This window comes from Rhopalosiphum padi, chromosome 2 (assembly GCF_020882245.1).
Source record: "Rhopalosiphum padi isolate XX-2018 chromosome 2, ASM2088224v1, whole genome shotgun sequence".
NCBI classification, from domain to species: domain Eukaryota; kingdom Metazoa; phylum Arthropoda; class Insecta; order Hemiptera; family Aphididae; genus Rhopalosiphum; species Rhopalosiphum padi.
In genome coordinates this window covers 64,039,798-64,050,141 of record NC_083598.1, presented here as the reverse complement: position 1 = coordinate 64,050,141, position 10,344 = coordinate 64,039,798, and the positions used below count along the sequence as shown (strand labels likewise).

At 28.2% G+C, this 10,344-nt stretch overlaps 1 long non-coding RNA gene across 1 annotated transcript; it reads right to left on the bottom strand.

Annotated features, from left to right (window-relative positions):
- Positions 1 to 6,051: 6,051 nt before the first annotated feature.
- Positions 6,052 to 7,977, bottom strand: LOC132922410 (uncharacterized). The gene is made up of 3 exons (XR_009661016.1): positions 7,738 to 7,977; positions 6,852 to 6,982; positions 6,052 to 6,692 (listed from the first exon to the last, which is right to left on the bottom strand). It is a non-coding gene; the product is annotated as an uncharacterized LOC132922410 (long non-coding RNA).
- Between the last annotated feature and the right edge of the window lie 2,367 nt (positions 7,978 to 10,344).

Sequence of the window (10,344 nt, the reverse complement as noted above, 5' to 3'; positions counted from 1 at the left end):
ATAATAATATAATATACAGTGTTTACTTTTCACTTTTCAACAATATCAATGATTTTCAACTTAAACTCACGCTAAAGGTAAATAACAATAATAAATATTTTATTGAGTCATCAATAGTATCGTATTATAGTTTATAATATATTATACTGCTGTGTATATTCAAAGCCAAAATTCATTTTTAACGACTTTTCTGAGTTATGTTTAAACGATTGTCCTCGTAAAATCCTGATGTCAACAGACATATTCTTATATAGATATTTAATGTTTATGTAGGTAGATAATAATATATTTTATTGGTTTCAATAGAAAGTTAAAATACATACTGATCCATATTATGTATAGACTATAGAGTTGTAGAACTAAAAAATATACAGTGAAATTTCTCTGCAGTGTCATAGAGCAGAATATTTTAAAGTACTCATCACTTAGCACATTTTATTATCTCAATAAAAGGCACTTCTGTATAACGGACACATTTCAATTATCATACCCATACAAGCGTCAGTAATATCGAGACGTTACTATATGTGAATACTGTATACCTACTAGATAAAAAGTTTTTACCCTTGGTATTATTTTATTTAAAAACTATTTACGCGCCTTTTTTTGTTTGAATATGATAATGTATACTTGAAATCACTTAACTCTTAATTTATAGATACCAAAAATTGTGTTATACATAATAAGAAGTATTAATTTGTTGAAGTTTTATTGTTAATATTTTCATCACAGTCTGATTAATATATAATAAGAAAATGTAATAATATACCTTATACATAATATACATAAGTATATTAAATAATATATGCACATGTTTCTCTCAATTTATATAAGTTTTAATTCGTATAAAATATAATCCAATGCATATTTGTACGTTGTACCTGATGAATAAATTGTTGTTGTTGGCATAAAAAACTTGATATTTTATATTATATATATAACACTATAATAAGAACTATCGATATACTAGGTACTTTGCGTGAAGATAATATTAATATTATTATACCTACTCGTATGTCTAGAAAACATTTTCCTTTCGGCTATATTATGTGCATATATTATACGTTATGTATAACGCGTGTTAATGCGTGTTTAATATTATACGTCATTAAAATATAGTCGCGGAAAAATCGATTTCAAACATTCGATACGTTAGGCTATTCGTGATACCTCTAAACTGAAGTATATAAAGTATATTCAATATTGCCTTCGTGATGGCTGTCTGTCCGAGAGTAGTTCGATATAAAAATGATAATTATCTAAAAATAAAATATTTGTACACAAATTATACCTATGTCTAATACGTGTAGCATAATATAATATAATATAGGCATGATAATATTATTTAGGAGGCACTCCTTGAACTCGATCGACAGCGCCTCGGGTATACCGATTATTGCAGGACTCGGAGGACACGTATATAATATAAGTACTTATATACAATAACAGCATAATAATAAATGTTTTAGATTTGTATTTTTCAATTATTATAAAAACATAAAAAGTATAAAATAGATATGCGAATAATATGCACGTGCTCGTTAAACTGTTTTTAAATAATTCAACAATATTGTATAATTGTTACCAATAATGATCATTAACAGTTAATATATGGATAAACCGCTTTTTTATTGAATTATATAATCATACCAAATGCAATTTTAATCGTCTGGAAATAAATGAACTCTAGTTGAATCGGCCGTGCATAATAATGTATACAGCGAAGAATACATAAATCCAAGCCCTATGGCGTTTTTAACGGCGCACCGTACTTAATAATACATATTAAATAATAATAAGTACCTCTATAAATATACTCGGGCGATCACAAATGCGAAGATATTTCTAATGCACCTAATAATTCATCAAACACATATGTAATACCTTTTAAAATTAATGCATTCACTAATTTTTGGCTGTAGTTAACAATATCTATGATAACTATCTAACTATGTACAAATGTATAATACTGCAGGTATATAGGAATAGTGACTTTACGACCTACATCTTCGAATACTCGACAATTATTTTTTTCGATGATGCACATTGTATTAAAAAATAGTTTAAAACCGTTATATAAATGAATCATTGTCCCGAATTAAGGTGCATAATATAATATACCTATTAATTACCTGTAGAGTGTATAGACGCTTTACGCCAAAAGAGACATAATTCTACTATATTAAATAGTTTGGGATTGGGAGATCATTAAGCGATATCGTATAAAAAAAAAAAAAAAAACCAAAAAAAAAAAACTGAAAAGTATATTTAAATTTCATATAGTATACGAGTAGAATATTTTTTATAATAATTTTGTCACGTTACATTTCAATTAGTTTAAGTATCTAGGTTTTTATTTATAAAAATTTAAAGTTTATATAGGAGTGCACACACTTTTGGTTCGATTTTTCGATATTATAGTTTAATATATCTGATTTTTTATAAAAATATTCTGCTTTAGAATATGAAATTAATAAAATATAAATCTATTTAAAAATCTTTAAAAATGACCGTGTTAAATAATATTATTTTTTACTGGGGTAAATACTGTGGTGCGAATGTCGAAAGAATTAATATCGAAATTTTATTTTTATTTAAGAAAATCTATAAATAGGTACATATTATAATATTATAATATTATTTTTTCGTTATGTGGTGCACTGAATCCACAAATAAAACCTGTCGTCGGACCAGGTCCAAAGTCCAAAGTTCCCAACTCCATCGCGTACTAAAAAAAATCAAAATCAATCAGTGATGTGGTACGTTACAATATATGACACTAAGAAACACTCCCCCTATAATGTTTCGTACTCTTCGGTGGCGCATCCACATAATGTACATAATATTGTATTTACACAATACTAGCGATAACTACGTATTATTATAAATACACGCTTCGTGGATACGATACATAAGATGAGTCGTATACGACCACCGCACCGGTTATACAGCAGAGCCCATCGGGGTCGTTGTACCGACGACGAAGAGTCTGTCTCGTCGTCCAGCAGTTGCGGTTGCAGAACACCGATAATATAATATTATTATTATACACGCGTGCGGACAAACGGGCACACTATATATACATATACATACAAAGGTACATACATTCAAACAAAGGTACATACATACATATAAATGATGTGGAATTTGATGGCGAGACGGGGGTGGCACTGGACACCGCAGTACACAGGGCACGAGCTACGCAGTCCGCCATTATATATCAGATACGCAATAATAATATCCATGAATATACGTATATTTATATATTATATGTATTATATACACAGGATGATTTATCTATCGTAAATCGGGAAATATATCGGGAAGTGTATGAGAAATTATTAAATCGTTTTAACTTAAGTACAATTTTACATTTTCCTATACGATTTGCAATATTTAGTATCATTAAAATTTAAAGATTGCACGTGTTTCTTGAGATACCTACATTGCTGTTACAATAAAAGAATTATTTTATATAATATACGTATAGAATATTTTTATAAGACTATGTAATAAATATGCGCACTTGCTTAATATGTATATACATTTATAATGTACTATAGACATTTACTAGCAGAATACATGTATATAGAACAATATCGTCGACGAGTCAAACAAAACCGTATTATTCCTGTGTAAACGAATGTGCGCGCTTTTGTATATATGGTGTATAATATGTTAAAAATACGTATACAGATAATACGTACAATTTTATAATAATTATATGTATTATTATAAATTATCATCATAAAGGCCGGGTTAAAATAAATTGCTACAAGAACGACGAACAAACGTACTGCAAACGAAGTACCTATATTCACTGCGCACACTAGATTATTATTATATATCATTATATTGTAATGTACTCCTATTGTGTATCAAACGGAAGGTAAAAAACTAAAAATAAAAGCACTTATTTAGAGTTAAGTCGGCATTGCTCTCTTTACTTCTTCGTTTTTCTTTTTGTTTCCGTTTCACTTCTACATAATACACAATATATCGTGTATAGCTTATTGTCTGACATGTGTATAGAACTGTTAATATTGTTAAAGCTTTTTTTTACGTATATATTTTATTATTTTAATCATATTTTATATATTGCATGATTATTTTATCACTAATCAATAATTTTTTTGGTAAATTTATATTTTTGAAAACATTTTTATTTTATTTTTTATAATACGATTTGAGTTGTAGTACAAATATATATACATGTACTTTTACTTTAATATTATCTATCTGTGTGACTCAGAAGTTTAGATATTATATCTATAATCTATGTACAGGATATAACAGACCAACTTGGTGAATGCAGTTAACTAACTATGTAATAACTTTTGGTCATATAAATATTATTTTTTCAAATGTATAATTAATAAAAGTTATAAAAATAACGATAAAAATAAAAGTTATTAGTACATATTACACACCTAAGTAGTTAGATATAATTATACGTGTCAATTCATTATTTTACTCGCAACACGTTAAACCTATGCTGTATATATTTCCTTTATGCACAGCAGTTATGTATATCTGCAGTCTGTGCACACGGGTTATAATACTACACAAATGCGTTAAATATATAATACATTTAAATATTATAATATATTATATGTATAAAACTTATAGTGCAAGCAGCTCGGACGAATACTAATAAGACGTCAATATAGATGTTCTATAGACATAAGTAATGTATTTATATGGATGCTATAGGCGAGGCTGTTTGACGGAGAGAGTTGGGTACTGCACTTAGCTGTAATTTTGGTTATACGCGCCGCAGAATGCGCCGTCGTCGTAAAACAATTCGATTTTTGACGGGCGACGGTCGACTTTTTATGAGACGTTGTTTCAAACCTTTCTCGACATCGTGTATTCGTGTACGTGTGTGTTTAATAATATAATACTATACAGAGACCGTACACATTAAATTGTTTAGAACACTGCATTATTAATATACAGTTAATATATAATGCGTGTTCTTAAAAAACCTTTTAAGTTCTTTTATTTTTCGTCAAGGTCAAATCGGAGGACCATCGATGTCACGTCATACCTGCAAAGCTTTAAATTCGATTTTTTTTTAAGATTTTCTAATTACTCGGTGTTTGGGATTACAATTTACAATATCAACGCTATAATATAATCCGATGTGGATTATACAATTATAATGCGTCACGCTCGAGACAAAAAATACACTTTATTATATTACGAGTACATTAATTCAAACACGAGATATTTCAAATTTCAGTATTTATTGCCGAAAAGAAAATAGAATTCTACACAACAGCGATCGAAAACGGCGCAGCTATAATACGCATTAATATAAAAATATGATATACGCAGCGCACGCGCCCAAGTGTAGACCCATATAATTATGAAATATCAACGGACGGCGGTTATAAATTATTAATTATTTGCGCACGCATTATTAATTTACGATCCAATTATTGACGAGCTCATTTTGAACGTCTCGAAGAGTATCACACACATATACATATAAAAGTGTCTAATTGCGTAAACAAAAAATAATTACAGGGGAGGGGGAATTTTTAAGTAATAAAATTAAACCTTTTTCATCGTTATGGTATAAACAGAATACTATAAATTTATCGTTATGACGTTATCATAAAAGTGTATGACACCGATCTTAATAAAAATCATAAAGGTCTATTATCCTTATCCAGTATCCTAACCCTGAATAATTTTTTTAAACATTTTAAAGTGTGGTTTAAACTCCAAACACTTCTCTCTCCGTCACTGTATATACGCGCCGCTTACGCAATCGATGGCAGAGAGTGAACTCGCGGAGGGGGTTATTTTTCTAATTTGATTACGTACCTACCTTATTTATTGTTATAAATCATCCACACACACACATATGTGAGAATCCGAGAATGTTTATATTGATACATAGAGATATAATAATATGTGTATCGATCCCGGAACGGTATGCATATTATAGATAAAATACAATATATTATTATTATTATTTATTTATATACATATCTACATAATATATTACATATATTATAATGTATAGGTATAAGTCGTAATAGAGTATATAATCGATGGCCGTCAATCACTGCGCACGCCACGACGTCCAGTCAGTCCGCTACTCGTACACACACACACCGTCGTATATAGCCGTCGGCCCGAGCTGGTCATCATAATCGTCGTGTCCGGGGCGCTGAGGGGACCGGTTTCATACGCGCGCGGCGGCCCGGCGGGTACGTTACCGATGAAACGGGATACGACAGACTCAAAGTGTGTGTGTGTGTGTGTGTGTGTGTGTGTGTGTGTGCCATCAGTCACCGGATTTAACGCTGGACCGTTTAAACATATACAATATACGTATACCGTATACTGCCGTAGATGGATAGGAGATCGCGCACGCTCGCTCGACAGCGTGTATATTATGATGATAATAATAGCAAGCCCTTCGGGGGTGCTCTTTTTTTTTTTATAAATATAATATATACAATATATACCTACATATATCTACAACACTACGCGGTACACGTATAATACGTAAATTATATTGTGTGTTATTATTATATTATTATACGTATGTGGTTCGGCTTCGGCACGATAGGGCTCGTCGCCGATCGAAAAAAAACCAACTCATACGATTTACATAAATTGCACGCGCCGCCAGATACGTATAATGCTACACAGTATACGCGACGCAAGTGTACCTATAATAATAGTAATAACATGGATTAAAAAATGGAAAAAATGCATATTTTCGTAGCGATTTGTACACACCTGTGTACTTTGGTATAATATAATAATATTATATTCATGTATACACTCGAGCATACATGAGCGCGCGTATATTATATTATGTATATTACCTGGCTATAGCGTACTAAGACCGGCGGCGGCGACTGTTTGGCACATTTGCAGTCAATTTACGCGTAATCGACTTTACTCATTGGTCATTACCCAATATTATGATATATGCACACACGTACGTGCACTGAACCTACAAGTTGAGTACATACAAAATTAATTCGATAATTATATATATATATATATATATATATATATATATATAATACATTATAAAGTATCAAAAACTGGCTGTTATGATGTGTAGGTAAGATGCGCACCTTTACTGTTAAAATTAATTTTTTTTATTTTACTTTTTTTTACGCACACGTCTGACGTGGTCACTGATCACTTACTGTGAATTGATTTTAAGTCGATTGATTTATTATTTATCATAGTCCAAATTATATTATCTTTTATTTATAGGTACCTACCACGCGACTGTAAAAATATAGAAAGATATCGATGCAAGTACTTTTACAACATAATAACATTGATTAGAAATTTTTTTGAAAGTTTCAACGTTTTAATGTTATATGAAAGATATGTTAGATATGCAAAGATCTAATTTTTATATTTTTATATTTTTATACATTTTAATTTTAATCTTGTGAAAAGTCTTCATATTCAAAATATTCTAATCTATCCAACCTGTAAATATTTAGTTTATTTTAAACTATTTGAGAAAATAACATTTCATTTCATTTAATTGGACCTATAATAAAGAAAACCAATACCACACGTAATTATTTGTTTTTTGATTAAAAAAAAAAAAAAAATTATTTTGAAAATTAGGAAATAATTGGTGTAATATGTATACGAGTAAACATTTGAAGAAATCACTTCCTAACCTATTCTAAGCTAAAGTTTTGATATTATAAATAATATATTATACTATTTAAATATCACCTTAGTTCTCGACATTGACTCCGCATATCTAAGTTGGTCGACGACCGACATGTTTCCTTCTTTATTCACTATTTGGAAAATGTATCTCTCCATTCAATGTGTAATAATCTCAAACATCGTACGATTAATAGCATGGATATGGAATATTGAAGTCGATTGCAGTATACGTCACATATCCGACGATACAGAATCTTGATACTATTAGAGCTGCAGGAAGAGATTCTGTAATTGTTTCTGCTAAAACAACTTAACAAAAAAATGTATACTTTAATAAATGGACTGTATACTATATTTTCTCGTGTCGACCGATAGATGGTCTGACAACAACTGTACAAAAACCCGTGAACTGGGCGAACACATAACAATAATAATACTAATACAGATAAAGCCAAGTTTTGGTGATAATAATATATATAGATATAAATGGTGCTCACGCCGTAACAGTAATTAAATGCGTTTTTTTCCAACACCAATAATATTTTCTAAAAAATGACAGCTTAGCACAAAGTTAAACATTTTGAGTTAGGGTCCGTAGTAAAAATTTGAGGGAATTATGTCCCCTCTATTTTCATTATTTAGTAATTATGTATAATACCTATATAATATACTATATTATGTATAAGAATTAGGAGAGTATACTAACATTTATGTAGTATTCGTAACAAAAATACAGATTTAAAACAATGTAGATAGCTTTACGGACGGGGTTTATTAAAAAACAATAATGCTCATAATACTGTATAGAAATTAGAACTTGAAGATCGACTATCGTATAAATGATGATATTTCACCTTGACAGCTGTGCATCGCAGAGATGATTAGATATCAGGTTTTACTGAACCTATTAACAGGTCCATCTTATCGTTTATCGATATATCATATATTATTATATTGTATTCGTTTGAAATGAAACGTATACATATTTCATTTTTATGTTTTAATAAACCTATTATTTATTAACTATAATTATTATAATGTTCTAATTAAAACTAATATTATTGTTTATTTTAAATATCAACGCTTAAAATATTAATAGGTAAGCACTGCTGGGTAATTTAAATCTATTTTATTTTTTATATTAATCCAAATTTACTGTAATAAAGTAATTGTTCCAATTACTTAATTAAACTTTTCATTAAAACACAAAATATAATATGCGTATTGAATATAAAAGATAACACAAAATTATACATAAAATAATGATTAAATAATGTAAATACATTTTTATACACACACATTAAAATGGTCGAAAAAATGAATCAATAATCAATACAATAATATTATTATATAATAGATAAGAAAAATTGTAAGAAGTAGGTAGGTGTATAGTTTTTATAAATCGGATCCTTGTAAACTAAAAAAGTAAAAAGATATATTTAGATATAAGCAAATGATAAAAATGTTGTGTTAGTTTAATTATCTATAACTATATTTATAATTAAAAAATATATAAATTAACATAAATAATTAGCTGTAATTTTTTTTATGCTAATATTTTGCACGTAATTAGTATGCATTTGTATGACCTAACCCAAAATGTGTACATATCTTTCTTTCAAATCAAAAAATCAAAAATACACGGGGCGTTGTTGAGCAACAAAATAAATTAACATTTTTTTAACATTTTTATCAAATTTTTGTACGAAATTTGTTTATAGCATTTTTTTATATAGTCAAAGCATCAAAAACTATAAGAAACATTCTACTAATTTCATTTTTTTGGTATAAATATAGAAGATTTTTGCTATGATTCATAGACATTCAAATAATGTTTGTCGTATCCATAGACTATATAGAGAATTTCAAACTTTACCTGTGCTGAAAATGTTGTAAAAATTTGCATTAAACAATTTGTCAAATAACTTAAAAATGTTAATATTTATTAAGAGGTTAGAAATGAGAGGTTTAGGTATTTGGCTCACCCCATATATATGTATATTTTTTTTATCAGGGAAAGAGTAACAAGCTTAGATTAATTGAATTGAATTCAATTTTAACAAATATTTTTTTCTGTAATTTACAAGTCATTTTATTGAAAACATAAAAAATACAAATAATATATTATACTTAGGATTACACTTCATGTTTTATTATATAGTTAAAAAAAGAACTTTAGTTTTATTCTAGCATAATTTTCGTATTCTATGTTATAAAAATATGTTCTTAAAATTATTTATTTAGTTAAATAAATTAGTTAAGATGACACAACGATTTATCGAACATCAAAAGAATTTATTTAATTTATTATCCATTCTTTAAAAATAAAATATGATTGTTTATTTAAATAATGTGCAACACTAATAGCATTGATTTTAGAATATACTAATGTATACTTTAAAATCAATGCTGATAGTCAGTAATAGTGGAATATTTATATATATTTTAAATACATATTTAATGTTGTTTTTAAATTGTAATACTTGATAAGAATGTATATTTGCAATATACGTACAGTTTATTTTCAATCATGTTTTTTAAGTTCAATAAAAAAATTATGTTAAAAACATTGAATACAAAATATACAGTCCCATTTAGGTACCTAGTACCTACTTACTATATAATATCTAAAATCTATATATGTTTTAAGTAGACCGAGTTACAACTACC